The 22,586-nt window shown below is 45.2% G+C and overlaps 1 protein-coding gene across 1 annotated transcript in view; it reads right to left on the reverse strand.

Annotated features, from left to right (window-relative positions):
• GRID1 (glutamate ionotropic receptor delta type subunit 1) overlaps positions 1-22,586 on the reverse strand; it is a 346,899-nt gene that overhangs the window by 260,011 nt on the left and 64,302 nt on the right. Inside the window, exon 2 of the mRNA XM_055537983.1 lies at positions 17,031-17,084. The gene's annotated coding sequence lies outside the window, so the exon portion shown is untranslated. The remainder of the gene's footprint in view (positions 1-17,030; positions 17,085-22,586) is intronic.

Genomic DNA, 22,586 nt, shown 5'->3' on the forward strand with positions numbered 1-22,586 from the left:
AGCCAAGGCCTTGAATAAGCAAGATTCTTCAAGTTTAATCATAAAAGCAACTTAACGTCTTCCATTGGCCTTTTGACCCTGCTCATTTACTCAACTGGATGAAAATTAGAGAAAGTTTCATGACTTTTCTGTTCCCTAACCAAGGTTAATGGAGAAGGAGATGGCACCCCACTCCAGTACTCTTGCCTGGAGAATCCGAGGGATAGGGGAGCCTGGTGGGCTGCCGTCTTTGGGGTCGCTAGGAGTTGGATATGACTGAAGCGACTTAGCAGCAGCAGCAACCAAGGTTAATAGAAAATTCTATTTCAGTTTCAAAACCAAGTTTTGATGCAGAAATTAAAATGATCTAATCCAATATACTAACTGGAATATTTCCTTGCCTTGGTGCAGGAAATTTGACCCTTAAAAGACATGAATCAATACGAATCTCCCATTACAGTAGATCTGGGCTGATTCAAAAACAATACTATGTGGAAATAACACAGGTTTTGAAATGAGATCAACTTGAGCTGAAAATTCCAGCTTGTCTTTTAACCTCACCCATTTTTTAGGCCTCAATTTTATGATCAGTCTTCCTGTATTAATGATACATCTCTTAGGGACTTTCCTGGTGGCCCAGTGGCTGAGAGTCCATGTTCACAGGCAGCGGACTCAGGTCCAACCCTTGGTCAGGGGACTCGATCTCACGTGCCTCAGCTAAGAGCTCACATGCTGTGACAAAAACCGGGTGCAGCCGAATAAACGAATGAGCATCTTTAAAAATAATGTATCTCTGAGTGTTGGAAAGATCTGGTCATATAACAAAAGATGAATACATTCACACAAAGGACAGAAGCAAACGAGTCACAAAATTAGAAACAGGCGTGATCAACCAGTAAATGTTCAAAGTGTTTGACTTGGCTAGTAAGCAAAGAAATGCAAATTAAAACAAGGCAGTGTGAAATTTTTTCATCTAAAAAATTTTTTAAAATGGAAAACTAATATATATTGGTTTATGTTGATTATATCCATGTTCACAAGACATAAGAGGGGGATGAGACAGGCACTCTGATATAAGACGCTCAGGTCTTTGGGAGCTCCTGCACTCTGAAACAAATACTTTACCATCATAAGAAATTAGAGACATCAGCAGATCTGGGTATAATGATGTTCATCGCTGTATTATTTGCAGTAGCATTAACTAACCCACGTTTCCAAAAATGGTGAAGATTTACCTACATTACAATTCCTCCAAGTGGCAGACTACTGCAAGGCTATTACATATTATCCCAAATGCTATTTACTGAGTTGATAAAATGCTAATGATACATTATTAATTGGCAACAGTACGACATAACACTGAACAGAACAGGAAAACCTCAATCTGGCAAAACAAGCTACGTGTATAAAGCTGCTTGACAGGATAATTTTGCTGGTATACTGATTTTGTGAATTTTGTTTTAGTATCGTAGAAGAATCAGAAAGGATGAGAGCAATTTTTCTCCATTTTCCCTCTATCCCTGTCCCTCCCCCTCCACCACACACCTGCCCAAACAGAGGTCAGGAATACCTCATGCTCTAGGAAGTCTGTGCTCATCTTTCTCCCAAAATATTTTCTTTGAATACAGGTGAACTGAAATGACAGCTGATTGAGAAGCCCTCTGTGGCTTGGACAATGTCGGGGGGGGGGGGTGGTCAAGTGGCCTGAGCCAGGAAGTTTCCAGTAGATATAGATGTAACGAAACAGAAGCTTGTGGCCTACCCATCCCTAATCCACATTAGTCCCAGGGGCAGAAGATGTGAGAGGAAAAGTTGGTGGCCACTGAGGAAGGGCTGGGCCCCAGCATGGGGTCTCTCAGGCTCAGGAAAAATATCACCATCCCTAAGCAAGTGAATTGGAACTTCCAGAGTATCCATAGAGATCTTTCTATGATTGACCTTGACAGTGTAAAATCCAAAATTTACACAATTTCCTGAGGGTAAGGAGAAAGCTGGGCTTCCCAGGTGGCACTAGCGGTAAAGAACTCACCTGCCTGGGCGGATAGACACAAAAGACACAAGTGTGATCCCTAGGTCAGGAATATCCCCTGGAGGAGGACACAGCAGCTCACTGTAGCATTTATGCCTGGAGAATCCCATGGACAGAGGAGCCTGGCAGGCTAGAGTCCATAGCGTTGCACAGAGTCAGACACGACTGAAGTGATTTAGCACGCACACATGCAGGGAGGAAGCCCCTGTTAAAATGACTGCAAATTTCTTGCAATCTCTTTAAATGGGATTTCAAGGGAAGATATCACTTGTTTTGCCTATAAAGCATTCAAAGCAGGGCCTGGCACACAGTAGGTACTCCGTGATGTGAGTCTCCTTGCTTCTGAGGACAAACTGCCTGGCTCACCATTTTATGCAACACCCCACAGCAAACGAGCAGAGATCTGAGGGCAGAAGGAGGTTGTTTAGAACCCAGTGGCCTCACAAAGGGGGCTCTTCAGCAATCCTTGACCAGGAGGCCCATCTACAGCTGACCAGGAGTAGCATCAGGCATGATGGTGGCAGCATCTGGTCCTCAGTCTCTCGTTGCCATGGTAACTGACAAGCCAGTCTCTAGGGCTGTAGGAAACTGCCTCACATTTCTGATTACTGACAATTAAAGGGTTTCTTCCCCTTGCTGCACGAAACTCACTTTATATTCTACAACCAGCTCTGAGAGTCAGGTTGCCCCACTGTGCATATCATCTGGTTTGAGACAGCAGAGAAAAAAAAAAAAAAAAAAACCCAAAGCTGAGTTTATGGGCTCCATGAGCCCTCACACATCATTGAAGACACTGCCCAAGAAGTTCTGGGGGTTTAAGTGCTCTCCTGACTCCATTTCTGCTTTCATACTCCAGTTTTGAAAGGACTCTCCCTGGGAGCTCCACCAGGAGGGGCACATAAAGGCAGTAGCCATGTATGTGTGTGTGTGTGTACACACTTGCTTTTCACTTCTCTGTGTGGTGCCTGATGATTATCCAGCCTGGCAAAGCAGGTGTAATAACAGGGTAGAAAGCACAGATAATAGGGTCTTTCTGGCACAAGCAACAAGTTCATCAGAATCCATCAGAATCCATTTGTGGGAAGAGCGATGGATGGGAATGCAGAAAGGTAGAGACACTAACCTTTAGTTTTCAGACACATTTGCTGCACGTGGTAATTAAAGCTATTTTTATAACTCCCTAAGTGTCAGCACTCCCTTTTCCAATGCTTTTCCCAAGCATTCTTCTGTCAAAACTCTGCAAAACAACAGTCGTTGGGAACAATTGACTCACGTCTGAAACATGGAGTCTGATTCTACAGCAATGGTAGGGGTCTGGCCGAGCCATTTTGTCAGTAGGGAGGTTGAAGTTGAGTGCCAATTGCAGAGGATCTGGAGTGGCTCCTACAATATTGCCTTCCTGTAGTTCAGTGAGCTAGGTACACATTCCTACCACAATCATACAAGCTCTCTGAGGGTGAGGAGCATCTCTCTCTGATTCTCATAAGCACCCCAAGCGCCTCATAGGTGTTGGATACACAGATGCTAAATTAATGATAGGTGGTCAAGAGTTATAGATTCGGGCAGGGAAATAGGAGATAGAGCAAGAAGTTAAGGACCACTAAAGAAGCACAGCCTGAGTTCTCTGGGGCATTGAAAGAAGGAAAGGTTTTGGAAGAAATTAAGAGGTCTTGCAACATGGGGAAATGGCAATTTGATATGAGTCATAAAGGATGCATAGGAGTTTGAAAAATACAGTAAGGAGAACTAGAGTTCCAGGAAGAAAAAACCAGTTATAAATACTGCAATTCAAGTTCATCCTGCAAATCAAGTTCAAGCAATAAATCAAGTTATGTCCCCAACCCCTTACACTCCTCATAAAGACATGTATTCCTTGTTACCAAGTCCTTAAGTATCAGTACTTCCTTGATTAAGTTCCAAACTTGCCCTCAGAATATCAGTTGGTTGTTAATAAGAAAAGCTATCATTTAAGAGTGTCTGCTATATGACAGACCCTGTGATTGGTTGTTTCTCATGAGTTATCCCATTTAGTAGTCATAAGTTTCCCACGGGGTAGCTCACCTCAGCCGCTGCCCCTGATCTCAGACTTGGGATAGCTCCTAAATGCAAAAAAGCAAAACAGCTGTCTGAGGAGGCCTTACAAAGAGCTTTGAAAAGAAGAGAAGCAAAAAGCAAAGGAGAAAAGGAAAGATATAAGCATCTGAATGCAGAGTTCCAAAGAATAGCAAGGAGAGATAAGAAAGCCTTCCTCAGTGATCAATGCAAAGAAATAGAGGAAAACAACAGAATGGGAAAGACTAGAGATCTCTTCAAAAAAATTAGAGATACCAAGGGAATATTTCATGCAAAGATGGGCTCGATAAAGGACAGAAATGGTATGGACCTAACAGAAGCAGAAGATATTAAGAAGAGGTGGCAAGAATACACAGAAAAACTATACAAAAAAGATGTTCACAACCCAGATAATCATGATGGTGTGATCACTCACCTAGAGCCAGACATCCTGGAATGTGAAGTCAGCTGGCCCTTAGGAAGCATCACTACGAACAAAGCTAGTGGAGGTGATGGAATTCCAGGACTGGAAAAGGTCAATTTTCATTTCAATCCCAAAGAAAGGTAATGCCACAGAATGCTCAAACTACCGCAGAATTGCACTCATCTCATATGCTAGTAAAGTAATGCTCAAAATTCTCCAAGCCAGGCTTCAGCAATACGTGAACCGTGAACTTCCAGATGTTCAAGCTGGTTTTAGAAAAGGCAGAGGAACCAGAGACCAATTGCCAACATCCACTGGATCACTGAAAAAGCAAGAGAGTTCCAGAAAAACATCTATTTCTGCTTTATTGACTATGCCAAAGCCTTTGACTGTGTGGATCACAATCAACTGTGGAAAATTCTGAAAGAGATGGGAATACCAGACCACCTGACTTGCCTGTTGAGAAACCTATATGCAGGTCAGGAAGCAACAACAGACTGGAACAACAGACTGGTTCCAAATACAAAAAGGAGTATGTTAAGGCTGTATATTGTCACCCTGCTTATTTAACTTATATGCAGAGTACATTATGAGAAACGCTGGCCTGGAAGAAGCACAAGCTGGAATCAAGACTGCCGGGAGAAATATCAATCACCTCAGATATGCAGATGACACCACCCTTATGGCAGAAAGTGAAGAGGAACTAAAAAGCCTCTTGATGAAAGCAAAAGACGAGAGTGAAAAAGTTGACTTAAAGCTCAACATTCAGAAAACAAAGATCATGGCATCTGGTCCCATCACTTCATGGCAAATAGATGGGGAAACAGTGGAAACAGTGTCAGACTTTATTTTGGGGGGCTCCAAAATCACTGCAGATGATGATTGCAGCCATGAAATTAAAAGATGCTTACTCCTTGGAAGGAAAGTTATGACCAACCTAGACAGCATATTCAAAAGCAGAGACCTTACTTTGCCAGCAAAGGTCCATCTAGTCAAGGCTATGGTTTTTCCTGTGGTCACGTATGGATGTGAGAGTTGGACTGTGAAGAAAACTTGAGCACTGAAGAATTGATGCTTTTGAACTGTGGTGTTGGAGAAGACTCTTGAGAGTCCCTTGGACGGCAAGGAGATCCAACCAGTCCATCCTAAAGCATATCAGTCCTGGGTGTTCATTGGAAGGACTGATGCTGAAGCTGAAACTCCAGTACTTTGGCCACCTCATGCAGAGAGTTGACTCATTGGAAAAGACCCTGGTGCTTGGAGGGATTGGGGGCAGAAGAAAAGGGGATGACAGAGAATGAGATGGCTGGATGGCATCACTGACTCAATGGACATGAGTTTGTGTAAACTTCAGGAGTTGGTGATGGACAGGGATGCCTAGCCTGCTGCGGTTCATGGGGTCACAAAGAGTCGGACATAACTGAGCGACTGAACTGAACTGAACTGAAGTTTCCCATGAGATATTTATTATAAACTCTATTGAGTGGATAAGGAGAATAAAGTTCCAGGAAGGAAATAAAACAATTTCCCCAGGGACTTGCCTGAAAATTCAACGGTTTAAGACTTCACCTTTCATGCAGGAGGTTCAATCCCTGGTCAAGGAACTAAGATCCCACATGCCTTGGGGCCAAAAAACCAAAATATAAAACAGAAGCAATATTGTAACGAATTCAGTAAAGACTTTAAAAATGGTCCACATAAAAAAAATCTTAAGAAAAATTTCCCAAAGTCAAAGAAGTGGTCAGCAGTAGAGTCAAATCTTATCCATGGTATGTTCCCCAAGACTGATCTAACAGTGGTACCTTATCACTTTCTCAGTACTGAGCCCCAAAGCGACCATCTGTGTAGTTCCAAGTACTCTTCTCATGGGGCTTTGAAAAGCACTGAAGAATGATATTATATAACAAATATTTCCTAATCTATCTGTAACCATAAGTGTTAACTCTCATAGATTCCTTTGGGGCTGAGAAAGGAAAATAGATATATTCTGATTGACAAAGGGAAGTACATTTCTAATAAATATGGTTTGTTATTTTCAGACACTACTCATATGACAAGCATTAGTTTACCTGTGTGGGTTTTTTCAGGATTTTTTCACCTTCTTCATAGGATATTTTAAAAACAAGGTGCTGATATGTAAAAGAGCAAAAAGGGAAGAAAGCTAATCATAAACAATAAAAAATTATAATAAGACTTTCCCCAACAAGATTATATTACCACTTCCAAATATTTTTAAAAAATGAAATATTGCTGGAATTTAGTCATATATTTGGCATTTAGTTAATGCTGAGTGAGGAAGGAAAAGGTGAGAGAGAGTCAGTATGACATAAGGTGTGTGTTTCTTAAATTCTGAGTCATTCATACCTAAGTTCAAATCCTGACTCTGCCACTTTCTAAGTGACATCGAAAAGTCAGTCCCTTTCTCAGAGCCTCTGGTTCCTTACTGTAAAATGGAATGATATAAGTTGAGTATCTGAAAATTTATCCTCCAATCCTTTCCCAACATTCACCCCCAAGGTCATCACACCCTCAAGGCAGTAGCACCTGAGGTCAATGAACTCTCCCTTCTCTTTGAAACAGTTTATTCATTAGGCTTCCAGGACTCCACCCTCTTCTAACCATATCTATACTCATATTAAATTATCTAAGCACTTGAATTAAAGCATGAGTGAAGTGAAGTTGCTCAGTCATGCCCAACTCTTTGAGACCCATGGACAGTAGCCTGCACCAGGATGCTCTGTCCATGGGATTTTCTAGGCAAGAGTACTGGAGTGGGTTGCCATTTCCTTCTCCAGGGAATCTTCCCAACCCAGGGATCAAACCCAGGTCTCCCACATTGTAGACAGACGCTTTACCATCTAAGCCACCAGGGAATTAAAGCATAGTGTCCTAATGAATAAAATAGCAAGATCTAAGTAGAAATTGCTTTCAAGAAACATACTTCAAAGAAACAAGAATGAAAAAAATATATTAGGTTAAACCCCCTCTTCCAGCAACACAAGAGAAGACTCTACACATAGACATCACCAGAAGGTCAACACCAAAATCAGATTGATTATATTCTTTGCAGCCAAAGATGGAAAAGCCCTATACAGTCAGAAAAAATAAGACCAGGAGCTGACTGTGGCTCAAAGCATGAACTCCTTATTGCTAAATTCAGACTTAAATTGAAGAAAGTAGGGAAAACCACTAGACCATTCAGGTATGACCTAAATCAAATTCCTTATGATTATACAGTAGAAGTGAGAAATAGATTTAAGGGATTATATCGGATAGACAGAATGCCTGATGAACTATGGACGGAGGTTCATGACATTGTACAGGAGACAGGGATCAAGACCATCCCCATGGAAAAGAAATGCAAAAAAGTAAAATGGCTGTCTGAGGAGGCCTTACAAATAGCTGTGAAAAGAAGAGAAGTGAAAAGGAAAGATACTCCGATTTGAATGCAGAGTTCCAAAGAATAGCAAGGAGAGATAAGAAAGCCTTCCTCAGTGATCAATGCAAAGAAATAGAGGAAAACAACAGAATGGGAAAGACTAGAGATCTCTTCAAGAAAATTAGAGATACCAAGGGAACATTTCATTCAAAGATGGGCTCGATAAAGGACAGAAATGGTATGGACCTAACAGAAGCAGAAGATATTAAGAAGAGGTGGCAAGAATACGCAGAAGAACTGTACAAAAAAGATCTTCATGACCCAGATAATCATGATGGTGTGATCACTCACCTAGAGCCAGACATCCTGAAATGTGAAGTCAGCTGGCCCTTAGAAAGCATCACTAAGAACAAAGCTAGTGGAAGTGATAGAATTCCAGTTGAGCTATTTCAAATCCTGAAAGATGATGTTGTGAAAGTACTGCACTCAATATGTCAGCAAATTTGGAAAACTCAGCAGTGGCCACAGGACTGGAAAAGGTCTCCCTGTCCATCACCAACTCCCGGAGTTCACTCAAACTCATGTCCATCGAGTCGGTGATGCCATCCAGCCATCTCATCCTCTGTCATCCCCTTTTCCTCCTGCCCCCAATCCCTCCCCAGCATCAGGGTCTCTTCCAATGAGTCAACTCTCTGCATGAGGTGGCCAGAGTACTGGAGTTTCAGCTTCAGAATCAGTCCTTCCAATGAACACCCAGGACTGATTTCCTTTAGGATGGACTGGTTGGATCTCCTTGCAGTCCAAGGGACTCTCAAGACTCTTCTCCAACACCACAGTTCAAAAGCATCAATTCTTCAGTGCTCAGTTTTCTTCACAGTCCAACTCTCACATCTATACATGACCACAGGAAAAACCATAGCCTTGACTAGACAGACCTTTGTTGGCAAAGTAAGGTCTCTGCTTTTGAATATGCTGTCTAGGTTGGTCATAACTTTCCTTCCAAGGAGTAAGCGTCTTTTAATTTCAGGGCTGCAATCACCATCTGCAGTGATTTTGGAGCCCCCAAAAATAAAGTCTGACACTGTTTCCACTGTTTCCCCATCTACTTGCCATGAAGTGATGGGACCAGATGCCATGATCTTCGTTTTCTGAATGTTGAGCTTTTAGCCAACTTTTTCACTCTCCTCTTTCACTTTCAACAAGAGGCTTTTTAGTTCCTCTTCACTTTCTGCCATAAGGGTGGTGTCATCTGCATATCTGAGGTGATTCATATTTCTCCTGGCAATCTTGATTCCAGCTTGTGCTTCTTCCAGGCCAGCGTTTCTCATGATGTACTCTGCGTATAAGTTAAATAAGCAGGGTGACAATATACAGCCTTGACATACTCCTTTTCGTATTTGGAACCAGTCTGTTGTTCCATGCCCAGTTCTAACTGTTGCTTCAGTAATATCAGATAGAGTATATTTCTGAGCAAAGGACATTTCAGGGCAGGGGCATAAGAAAAGTCATGCCATAATGATACAGATCAATAAATCAACAGGACATAAAAATGCTAAACATTTATCCTCTCGTAACAAAGCTTGAAAATATATTAAGCAATAACTGATAAAACTACAAGGAGAAATAGGCAAACTCAAAATTAAAGCTGACTATTTTCATCCCCCCTCTTAATAATTGATAGAACAAGTAGAGAAAATATAATCAAGGATACAGAAGACATAAACAACACTATGAACAGAACTGACCTAACTGACATTTACAGAACATTCCTGACAAGAATAGATTATGCCTCCTTTCCAAGTGTACATAAAACATTTACCAGAAAAGACAATCTATTGGACTATCAAATAACTCTCAATAAATTTAAAAGGATTCAAGTAATATCCAAGTAATTCAACTATGGCCTCTGACCACATGGAACTCATTAAAAATCAATAAGATAAAGATCTCTGGAAAATATATAAATATTTAGAAACTAAATAAAACACTTCTAAACAACTCATGGGTCAAAGAAGAAATCAAAAGGTAATATAGAAAGTATTTTGAACTGAATAACACTGAAAATTTTGGAGATGGCATTAAATCACTTAAAGGACGTTTCAAGTGGTAAAGAAAAATAAAGTTCTCAAATTAATGATTTCAGCTTTCCCCCCAAGGAAGCTATAGATATAGGTGGCAAATAAACACCTGAAAAGATTCTCAATATCATTAGTCATTAGCAAAATGAAAATCACAACCATAATGAGGCACCATTACAATCCACCACAATGACTGATGGCAAACGCTCTGATTAAATCGGGTATTGAAGATCTGAAACAACTGGGATTCTCACACAACCTGAAAGTTTCTTAAAGAGTTCCAAGTACACCTGCCATACAGCACTGCAATTCCACTTAGAAATATGCACCCTCCCCCTAAAATGAAAGCCTGTGTCCACACAAAGACTTGTACATGAATGTTAACAGCAGCCTTATTTGAAATCACCAGAAATCTCAGATGACCCAAATGTCCATCAAGAATACACATATATTCAAGTTGTGGTATAGTTATATAACTGAACATGCCTCATCAATAAAAAGGAAGAACTATTACTGTATATTGCAATAAGGGTGATTCTCAAAATAATTATCTGGAGGGGAACAGCCATAGAAAAACAGAAGAAGAGAGAATATACTGTATGATTCCCTTATATAAAACTCTAGAAAATACAAGAAAATACAAATAATCTGTAACATTTACCTACAAATAATCTCTAGAAAATACAAAAAAATCCATCTGAAAATACAAACAGACTACCTGAAGAGTGGGCTTCCCCGTTGGCTCAGCTGTAGAGAATCCACCTGCCAATGCAGGAGATGTAGGTTCGATCCCTGGGTCAGGAAGATCCCCTGGAGAATGAAATGGCAACCCACCCCAGTAATCTTGCTTGGAGAACCCCATCGACAGAGAAGCCTGGCAGGATACAGTCCATGGGGTCACAAAAGAGTTGGACACAACTTAGCGACTAAACAACAAGCATAACCACCTGAGGAGCAGGGAAGACAGGACCGGGGTGGGGATTCCCAGGGGGCACAGGGGGACTGTTGGGTGATACATATGTCCAGCACCTTCATCGTGGCTGCAGCTTCACAGGGGCGTACATACATCAAACAAAACTGTACACACATGTGTGTGTTTATTGTATGTGATTAAACCTAAATAAAATGGTTGGTTTTTAAGTAAAAAAAATAGGTTTAAAAAATGATGCTCAAAAACAGTGCCTGGCTCCGTCTAACGTCTGACAAATGGCAGCTCCCAGTCTTGGTTCTGGGATCTTAGTGGGGCTACAAAGTTGGCTAGGATGTGATCCTTGTGCTCAAGGACTCCTCAGTGGGGCTGGGGAGAGAAACAAGTGAATCGATTACAATAAACATAATTGTTTTAGAGTGTTGCTAAATGAAATTTTCAGATGGTAAATGTTACAGGGACTTAATGTTCGAACAGAATTAGAATCTTCAAAATGAAAGGAAGAAAAAAAATTAAATCTCTTCCCTCCCTCTCTTCCTATGTGTCCCGAATAGAGATTTCTCGAAGCTATTTCATTCACCATGCATATCATGGTCTTTTGTTCTTGCTTTCTTCAATTAGTTTATTAGCATTTCTCTCCCCTGCATTATGCATGTGTAGCCTAATCCCATTTTCATTTGCTTTAACTCAGCGTGTGTTTGGGGGCAGGAATGGTTTAAAAGTCTGGAATGATGTTCGCTGGACTGTTGACAGGAGTCTCCTCTGGTGCGAGCCAAGCCTGTACTCAGAGGGTCCTTGTGGAATATTTGTTGGTGAAAAACCAATGAAGATGCCAAGGTGAGGGCTGGAGCCTCAGGGGCAATAGCAGGAGAACAGTCTGGGGAGAGGGGTTTGAAGAGGTTCAGACGCTGGGATGACCTTCTGCTCGGGGTGGCAGGGATATCTCATGATACAGGCAGAGCAGCTCTAGATGATAAGAAATGGCAGGAGTTGAGACCAGAGAGGGCTCTGAAGTCAGTTCATGAACAGCCTCATGGACCACGTGAAAGAATCTGAACTCCATCCTATGGGCCCTGACACCCCACCATCTGCCGAAGACCTATTCCAGCAGAGACGTGAGCAGATGTTGAGAGAAAAAGCACATGAGTGTGTCTGAAACACAAGTGCATGTAGCAGCCAGAGTACACCACCTCATCCTTGGAAAGCACAGCATGCATTAGAGATGAAGGTGCCTGCAGGAGAAACCTGTTTTTTGCTGTTTAACTCTAACTTACCAGCCTTCTTTGATCATGGAATCCTTTTCCCACAAAACACCTACGAATTAGCAGAATATAGGTTCCCTGGGGCATAGTGTAGAGACCGCTGTAGGAAGCCTGGCTGGTGCTTCCCCTGTCCTCCTCCCTGGCTGCTCCATCACCCGCTGATGGCCTGGTCAAGAATGGAGAATGCAAGCCTAGGAAAGAGAGGTGCAGTGGAACCTGAGATGCTAACAGTCATAGCTCGTAAAGCAGGATCACAGCTTTCTGAGCTCATGAAGGATTGGGAGGTCATAAATGTCTCTTCCCCTCCATGAAGGCAATTAAAAAATCAGAGTCAAGGTGAGGAAGCAAGAGGCAGATGTAGCAGCGGGAGGCTTAAGCCAGCACCTCCTCTGCATGTGAACCCCTCATGCTAGGGACTCCAGGCAGCCTGACAGAAAGGAGGTGCAGCCCTCACTCATAGGCTGTTCCAGAAGCCAGATGTGTGTATCAAGTCCCCAACACAGCATAGCTGGGGTGAGGAGTACAGGACGGCAGAAGGGTGAATAAATCCAGTGAGATCTTTTGCCAGAGGCAATGCTTAGCAAACTCCTGCAGGAAAGGTAAATCCTTGACAGTCAGAGGTGGTCATTCCAGGCCTAAAATAAAATCCTAGCAAAGGTCCAAAACCAAGATAGAAAAATAGAGGAAACAACAAATCACCCACTGCTTGTAGGGATAAACCATGGGCATGCAGGCAGAGGGCAGAAGTAAGGAAAGGATGGAGAGGTGTTATGGGTCATCCTAGAATGAGTTCTGAGGCAGCGGGCAGGATGTAGGTTTTCATTGACTAGGGAACCAGCCAGTAGGTTGGAGACACTGGTCCCTGGGACTGGAACACTGGGTGAGAAACAGCTGAGGGGAGGATGATGAATTCAGAGAGAGGCACTGAGCTGGAGGTGATCACAAGGCTTGCAGGCAGCTGAGTCCAGAAGGCATCTGGATCCCTGGGTCTGGAGCTCAGAGGAAAAAGATATGGGATGTGGGGGTCATGGAAACAGGCTAGTGGTGGGGCAGGGCCTACTAGCTCTGCCTCCTCCCTCCTGAGAACCTGCCTCCCCCCGGGTACCTGCTGAACCACAGAACAGAGCCCACCCAGAGCATCGGTTGTTGACAAAACCTAAGCACAAGGGTTATGTACCTGCTTCTGCATTTCTTGAACCATTTGCATAAAAGTTTGCTTTGTTCCCATGTCTGGAGGAACTCTGACAGTGAGAGCTATCCAGTAACAAAGGGAGTGCTTCAAGTCCCCTTCACAGATGGTTTTGGAAGAGGCTGGAAAGACAGACATTCCATGAAAGAATTTCCCCCACAAGCTTCTCAAGAGGCCAGACAATGAGGCAGGTGTGTCCTGCCTGGATGCAGAATGTCACAGGAGAGAATTCTCCTCTGCCCCCTGGTCTGCATCCAGACCCTGCCTAGCGCTGAGGACACGGACACCTGCGCATCACTAAGCCAGAGCCACGTGGGGAGGAGGCTCTCCAGATCAGCTGACACAGGTTCTGGGAGCCAAAGTCAAGTCTGATGGGTCCTAAACTGGCAGCTTCTGATGAATGACGCACAGCAGTTCCCTCCATCCCTGGGCTTCCCATCTTAATTGTTTGCCTTTGTCTTTTCTTGGAGGCTGACTGGGAAGTACTCTTCAAAGCAACTTGCTCTACCCTATGCTATGTACAATGACTTGCCTTCAACCAAACCCTTTTGAGAATCTACCCTTAATACAGGGTATTGGGGATTCAGTGGGGACCTGGATCCTGTCCGTGTCCCCAGGGGACTCACAGCCTAGTGGCCACCTTGACTAATATTCAAATTTGCTATTCATACTTCTTTTGAATCCCCCATCCCCCTCCAAGTTAATGTGTAACTTAATCAATTGATTAAAATACAGTTTATGCCCCAAAGCACATCTGCTTGCCAGTGTCCTTTCCCTCAGTAGAGCCCAAGGATCTGTAGAAACTGTCAGCGAGGCTCACAGACTCACAGCCTTTCTCTGCATCCAATTACCCCTTCTCCAAATAAAACAGACCTGTAATATGCAACACCAATATTCACCAGTGAGGGTGCAGACATATTAAGAAAACCACTGCATGAAGAAAACAAACAAAAACACGTGCCCTTGAGTGTTTATCTTGAATCCAGGAAAACATATTAAGAAAGTCAAATACAGAAAGAAAAACTGAAGGGCAGAGCCGTGAGGAATGAGGGAAGCAGCGGGTGGAGCTGGAGGATCACCACGGAGGCCACCCTGGGGAAAGATGTGGTAGGAAGAGACGCTGCCTGAGCTCGTCTGATGGACTGAACTTCCTCCAGAGAAGTGGTGAGCAGTTCGGGAAGCGAGAGATGGAGTCCCAGTGTAGATGCTAGATTCTGGAGATCGTGGTGGAGCTGCTAAATACCTGCCCCTGATTCTTTTCCTCCCATTTTATTTTTTCCGAGCCATCACATATGATAAACGGAGAAGCAACCGGGAAACTATTGGTCTGTGGGTCTGTATTTGGATAGAGCCTGGAATGCTGTAACCGTCCTAAGAATAATAGGACTTGTTTCCAAGGGGGCCATGCTGTACTAGGAAACAGCAGTTCTGAATATGGCTTGGATAAGTTGACTTGTGATTTAGAAAATGTCTCAGTCATTAACCAGAGGCCACACTGGGGTCTAAGAGTCAAAGCTTTACAAAAGGACCCACCATCAGATCTCAGACTTCAAGAATGTCCCTGAGTGCACACCAAGGCCAGCTCAAGGGCATCCCCACCAGTATGCATACCAGAGCCCTACTGGTTGGTCTTACGGAATCAGACCCTGACCATAGGTTAAAGGATCATTGCCAGGACTACCTGCAGGATGGTGTCATTTGGTGTGAAGGTCTCTGGAGCCAACAGTCTTCATACAAAATCCCCAAAGCACCTTTCAATAGCCGTATGACCTTGAGCAAGTAATTCAACCTCTCGAGCCTCCCTTTTCCCATCTGTAAAATGGGGATGCTAATAACTACCATACAGGGTTGTGAATGAGGGATAAGGGTGGTAACAAACACAAAATGCCCTGACAAGTGCTTGGCCTCCGCATAGAAAAGGAAACTCAGAAAATGGGAGGGGTCACTTCTGGGGACATTTATCCCAGGGACAGCCACATGATTCGTCTCTGAGTTCACGGTGCGATGTGCAGCTGACTGGGGTGGAGCTCAGCAGTCCTCTTGGGTGAGGCTGTTCCAGTGTGGCCCTGACAGCTGTGCCCACATCCGACACCTCCCGGTGGCATTTCCTGCCACCCAGCAATACCCTAAAGACACCTCACACTGGTTAGTGTTAACCCCAGCCCTGGAGAGGGGGTGGGAGGGACAGACAAGAGAGTCCTTGGAGTGGGTCAGGATTCAGGGGAGGAAAAAGGAAATCAGTTAGAAATGTAAAAACAGTACTTTTTGAAGACTGACAATATAGAAACCCTGGCCATCTGATTTGGAGGAGCCCTCCCCAAAATAAAGCCAGCATCTGACATCTGCCTTATGGGGCACATAGAATCCCTCCGTCTCCGGGAACAAAAGAAACCTATAAAGAAGCTGGCAGATCCCAGAGGATCAAACCCTCCCAGCACCAAGAGGACTCCGGCAGGCTCTGAAGAAAGCAGCCGTCATGTCCCTTCTCCTAATTACCAGCACAACCATCTGCAACCCCAGGGAAATGGACCTTGCAGGTCTCCAATTGGCCTGTGTAGACACGGAGTTAACAAGATATGAATTTATGGACAAAAACCATGAAAAGTGGGCCTCGCAAGCAGTTACTATCTGATACTACCTGCAAAATAAGAAAGTAAGCCACCCAAAACTCTTTCAGCAATGGTAGCACTGAGCTAATGAAGAAACACACATCATAAAAGCATAAATTACCTGCACGATAAACCCTGCATCTTCTAGAATGTGGCCATTAGAAATCAATCAGTTAATTTAGGAGCAACGGAAGGCCACGGGCTGATGAAAGCCCGTGCCAGGAAGCACTTTCAAGAGTCAGCTATATTAATAGCTGGCTGGGGTCATAGGCACTGTCCCAGAGGGTGCTTCCTGAACGGATGTGCAGGCAGAGGGGGCTCTTCAGGGAAGCGAGGGCATGTTGTTACAGGCCACTCCCATGTAATGTGTGCGGCGTGAGCAGGCCAGGGCCAGTTAGGGTGCAAGCGGTGGAGAGCAGACCATGCCACCATGAAACCTCGATGTCCCCATTCCTCCCAGGGCCCAATCGAGTGGGAAGGCCACCTGGGGGAGAGATTTACCATTTACCCCCTTTAAAAGGTTACATTGACCACTACCTGACCAGCTGCACAGGGGGAGGTGCGCACACAGACACACACCTATACAGATACACATACACACATACTGACATGTGCACGCATTAATGCACACACATCCATACACACTCTCCCAAATATATACAGTTACACACTCACACCCATGCACTCTTACATACACACAGTCACATAACACACATATACCTTCAGGCTCCTACAAGAAGTGCGGCCTCTAGCCCGTTCTGCATTCCTTTGCACATCCCCTCTGCATCCCCTTTTCTGGCCAGCCTCCATCTCTCCAGTCTCTGACCCCTGGCAGGTGGCCTCCCCTCACCCAACACATCCAGTGCCTGACGCCACTTCCTCCTGGACTCAAATCTGCACTGTTTTCCTGGCTCCTGCCTGCTCCAGGCGAGCAGCTTGGCATGCCCCGTCCAACTCTCTCACCTGCTGTCTCGCTCAGTGAAGCCCTGGACTCCACTCCAGCACCCCAAGTCAGAGCGGAGCCTGACCGGTCACTCTGTACTTTCCCGAGTGGCGGGAGCTCAATGTAAGCCACACCCTTCACCTTTCTGGAGCTCTTACCTCATTCACAAAGACCCAGTGGCTGTCCTTGGAAGCCAGGTTGGTCTCCACAGCCTGCAGAGAAAAAGAAATTTAAGAAAAAACATGAACAGAAGCAAGCCAGAAGCTGGCAGACACACAGGATGACTGCTGAGACGGAGTTTGATAAACATTGTTCTTGGAGAATTTTTTCCTCACAAAACACGCCATCCCCCTGGGGCAGCTCTGGCCGCCTCAGCTGCTAGATGTATCATTTGAACATGGACATCTGATTTCCTGCTGTTCTTTGGAATTCGCATGCACCAGCCCAGAGCAAGGTTAGAAGCTACAGCTCCTGTCGGCATCACGGGCGGGGACATCCCTCCCTTTCTCATCTCAGAGACTGCCTGCGAACACTTTTCTAGAGGGTTACTGGGGTGGGGGATGTCTCATCGTTGCCCAAGGCGAGAGACTCAGGAATCTGCAACAAGGGATTTACAGCTGCTTGGCCAGCCAAGCTAAACTGCACCCAGGAAGATGGCAGCTCACAGCCAGGGCCCTGAGCTGCCTTCAGCTCTAAAGAACCCATCAAGGACCCTAGAACTGACGCTTTTTTTGCTCCAGAGCAGTGACCCCCACCTCCCCCCGTTCTCTATTAGAGCATTTTGTTCTGTTTATTTATAGCACTTGCCGTGTCTGTACTTGACGGAGAAGGCAATGGCACCCCACTCCAATACTCTTGCCTGGAAAATCCCATGGACGGAGGAGCCTGGTAGGCTGCAGTCCATGGGGTTGCTAAGAGTAGGACACGACTGAGCGACTTCACTTTCACTTTTCACTTTCATGCATTGGAGAAGGAAATGGTAACCCACTCCAGTGTTCTTGCCTGGAGAATCCCAGGGACGGGGGAGCCTGGTGGGCTGCCATCTATGGGGTTGCACAGAGTTGGACACGACTGAAGTGACTTAGCAGCAGTGTCTGTACTTGAATAGTTTTCAGCTTATTTATTTCTTATTGTCTATATCCTTTAACCAACGGGGGTCTCCATGAGGTCAGGGCCACACCTATGGCCGTCACATTTGCGTCTCAAAACCTTCCACTATAACCAGCACATAGGCAGTGTTCAATATATAAAGAATACTGTTGTTGAACATATGAATGAAGGATAGGAGGGCTAGGCAGATGGGACCCAGTTACTTATTTTGCTTCTCATATGTTTTTAGGAGTGCTCTTTCCCTTTTTAGACTGGAAATCCAACTACTTTAGCACATTAAAAAGTGGGGCAGGTGTATGGGATAATTTTGAACATTTAAATTTTTCTGTAGTTTTCCAAATAAAAAGAGTAAGTGTATGTAGATTGACAAAAGAGGAGGAATTGATAGTTTTCCAGCTTGTCCTGTAAGAATACTCACAGTTAGCACGTGCCAAGTATTGCTGAGTGCCAGGCAATGTGCCAGGCCTTCTATAAACCTGGGAGAGAGTTCAGATCATAGTTCTCTTTTATTTTTAATTTTTTTATATTTTTATAATGTAATTTTTATTACTCTTTATTTGGAAAGATACAGAAAAAAGCAAATGTTCAAAATTATCCCATAAACCTACCACATTTTTTAATGTGTTAAAGTAGTGAAAACTCCCCATGTATTCCTCCAAATTTATCCCCCAGAGACTATTTCAAATGGCCCCTTCCAGAAGTTTTTAGTCATGTCTGCATGTGTCTGCATACACTTATCAAACTGATGTTCTTATCAAAATGGGGTCATGAAACACACATCAGGTTTCAACTATCATTTTTAACTTATCAGTGTATGAAGAATATCTTTTCCTCATCAGTACACAGAGGTTTGATTCTCTCTTCTTAGCAGGTGAGGCATAGAGGGGTAAGAAGCCTGCAGGCTCCAGTGACCCAGCATATACATGAAACTGCCATTGTACAGGGCCTCAGTGAGAACCACACCTCTGCAAGGAATGAACGCGTTTGCTGGTCAACACAAAAAGCACATGGAAATAGGGCCTGTGGGGGTGCCTGGGCCAGCTCTAGCATCCCAGTCCTTTGGACACTAAGGGTGGTCATTGGCGAAGGCCGCAGATGCTCCTTCTCCAGCCTATGAATGAAAAGGTGCCATCCCCTGTGAAGACAAGTGGGGACAGGAGTCCAGACTGGACTGGAGGGATGGCCTCCACCAGCTGGCATTTACCACTCTGGTCTCCATTTGTTCATCTGTAAAATGTACACAACACTTGCTTCCTCTTGCCTGCCTATGTAGGTATAATATTTCGGTCTCAAGAAGCAGCAAACACACATAGCAGTGTCCAGAGAAGCCCCGGCCCTTCCCAGGAAGCAGCAATGGGAAGTGTGCATCCCCATCCTTTGTGAGTTCCACCCTTACCTCTTGACTCATCTACATTCTTAGATCCTGAGAGTCTCCTCTGGCCACAGGAGTCCTTCCCTTAAGAGACAGGCGCCCATGAAAAGCTTTCTTGCTCAGGATGAAAGAGTTATATCTAAGAACACCTTGGCCGCTCCCTCCCAGCCAGAGGCAGAAGTTGCCAAGCGTTTCATCTCCTGCACTTGTACGCAGGAAGCACTGAGAGAGGCCATGCTCTATGCCTGGGTCCCTCGTGGGGCCATGAACTGAAGACTCCTTTCTCGACACTCTACAAATTCCATAAACCATACTGCAAAGAAGGCACAGGGACTTCGGAGTCAGCGGCTCTCCAAGGAACCCTTAGACCCTCAGCAGGGTGGAGAAGGGAGAGCCCCCCAGTCTATAGCTTCCTTCCTCCCAATACACAGACTGTCAGGAATGTCTTCAGAAGCTCAGAGGCCCAGGAGGAGGTGGGGAGGGAAACGTGAGACAGGTGATCTGAAGTCACTGCAGCACGTGGCCAGGCTCTGACTTGCCTCCATTCCTGACACCTCAGCATTTCCTTAATGCTCACGTAGAGGAGAAGGCACTCCAGTACTCTTGCCTGGAAAATCCTATGGACGGAGGAGCCTGGTAGGCTGCAGTCCATGGGGTCGCTGAGGGTCAGACATGACTGAGTGACTTCACTTTCACTTTTCACTTTCATGTATTGGAGAAAGAAATGGTAACCCACACCAGTGTTCTTGCCTGGAGAATCCCAGGGACGGGGGAGCCTGGTGGCCTGCTGTCTATGGGGTCGCACAGAGTCGGACATGACTGAAGTGACTTAGCAGAGGACAACCAGTAACATGCTCATCAAATCTGCACATGATACAGAGCTGGGGGTGTCATGACATCTGAGAAAGCTGAAACACTGAGCCAAATCTAAAGAGACACAGTTGAACAAGGTTGAACTCAAAGCCCTACACTTATTTTCCAGGAGCAGAAGGGCACATGGGGAGATGAGACTTGAAAGTGAAGACCCATGAAAAGGCAGGGGCTAGAAGGTCTGTGCTGCCCTTGGGGAGTTGACTAGTGGGTCATTCTGCTTGATGGAGGGCACTGCAGACTGGAAGCGGTCACGGAGTTGGACAGTGTAAACTGATGGCCAGTTACAGTTACCAGGGACAGTCCAGGAATGCAGAGAGGCTGGAATTGATCCTTATAGCCTCTGAGAGCTGATTCAGGACCAAGGTCTCCAGTGCTCGGGTAAGGAGATAACAACTCAATATAAGAGAGAACTTTCTGACTTTCCAAGGAGTTCAACATGGAATGGTTTGCCACCCCGGGAGTAGCAAGGTCTCATCAAAGAAATGATTGAATGGAAGGCAGATAGTTGGACCATGAATGGTATGTGAATATCAGCATGGAGGTTGACCATGGGTGAGGGGTAACACCCCATCATCACTGGCATTCTGCAGCCATGAATCTCAGTCTGGCTACATGTAAGAACCTCCTAGGGAGCTCTGTAAAATGCAGACCCTGGGGCCCTACTCCGTGGAATCCTAATTCACCGGGAATGGTCATGTGCCTAAGATGCTGTGTTCTTTCAGAGCTCTGAACCCTGAATCTTAGCCTCCAAAGCTGGGAGCTCTCTAGTCCAGAATGTGTAGTTTTGTGAATCTGAAGGTGTAGGTGCACCTGTGCAGGTGAGAGGTCCTCCCCTGCCCCTGCAGGAGCCAGCAGTGCAGAGGACCTAACTCAGCCGCCAGGACACCCCATGCAGCAGGTGAGAGCCCCGGCTACACTAAGGCATCTTCCCACCAGGTCTCAGACTCATGTGTGGAAGATAATGATGGAGAGAATTGTCAGAAAACCCACAGGACAACTGGCCAACTTTCCTGTCCTACTTTCCCTCACCAATTAGCAATTAGCTAATTTGTTAAGCCTCTTTTCCCCACATGGAGATAAATAGCACTTGGCTGCAGCCTTTTCCAGAGGGTGCAACTCACACAGAAGCTGCGATGGCTGGTGAGAAGGAGATGCAACTGCAGATTTAGCGAGAACACCCTCCCCTCCCCGATGCCTGGAGAACTGCTGCCAGCTCCCTGGGCAGAGCCCTAAATGCTCCAAGCCCAGAGGATGGTGTCCCCTTCTAAGTATCTTTCCCTCATCTTCTCCAGCCACAAGTGAGGCAGGTGGAGAGGTGGAGGCCCCTGAGATCTCCCTTTTATCTCAGAGCCAGCAAGGTAAGGACGAGGCAGGCAGGCAGGCAGAGCATCGTCAAATCCCAGGTCTGCCTCTACTTAGCTGAGTGCCCCTGGTTAGCTACTCCACCTCTCTGAGCGGCAGCCCCATGCCTGCAGGGTGCTGAGATGCCGGCAGCACAATCGATGCTGTGCCCTGGAACCCCTCAAATCCCATTAGAAATTCTGAGCGCACTGGCCCTCCATGCGCATCCATTGCCAATGGCAGACACTGATCAACTGTTGGAACTCTCCTTGGCACTCGTGGAAATGTGCACCCTCACTAAGGACTAGGGATGCCAGGTATACAACCCCAGCTGCCCCGTTCCACTATGGGGACTGTTTGGAGTGTAAGCTCAACTGTTTCCAGGTTCCTTCTGCAGGACCAGCCCACACAGCCTCACTGCTGGCTGTCTCTACTTCCGTGATCCATGTTCCCACTCCCTTGCTGGGCTCTTCTTAATTCCCCTGGGAAAACTTCTTAATAAATCATCATCACACAAACTCTCACATCAAAGTTGGCTTCTGGGAACCCAACCTGAGGCAAGCACCTCCAATCTTACAAATATTGTGAGAGCTAAAATGAAATTAAGTTGAAGCCTCCATCCCAGAAAGAAGCTCATATGGATGATCAGTGAACACGAAGACCCTCCCCATTCCTTCCACTCACATCTCTTGCCTGGTTGTCACTCGAAGGTCTTTTTTGAATACATAGAAATCTCTATACATTTCTATACATTACACAGTAATTACTCATGTGTTCCTTTTTTTCATTCAGTAGACAGCACTAGCCACATAGAGAAGCTGTTCCAACTCTCCCGGTTACTGGTGAGAGCCAGGAGTCTCATCCCATGACATCACAGAGCGAAAAGTGGCCTAAAGACTAATAATAAACACACCATGCAAATGGGCACTCCTCCTCCCTGAGTTCATAGACCCTTCAAAGCAGCACAAAGTGGGTTTCTGCTTTTGTCATCTCAGCCATGCCACAGGTTTACTGCTGG

This window comes from Bubalus kerabau, chromosome 1, assembly GCF_029407905.1.
Source record: "Bubalus kerabau isolate K-KA32 ecotype Philippines breed swamp buffalo chromosome 1, PCC_UOA_SB_1v2, whole genome shotgun sequence".
NCBI classification, from domain to species: Eukaryota; Metazoa; Chordata; class Mammalia; order Artiodactyla; family Bovidae; genus Bubalus; species Bubalus kerabau.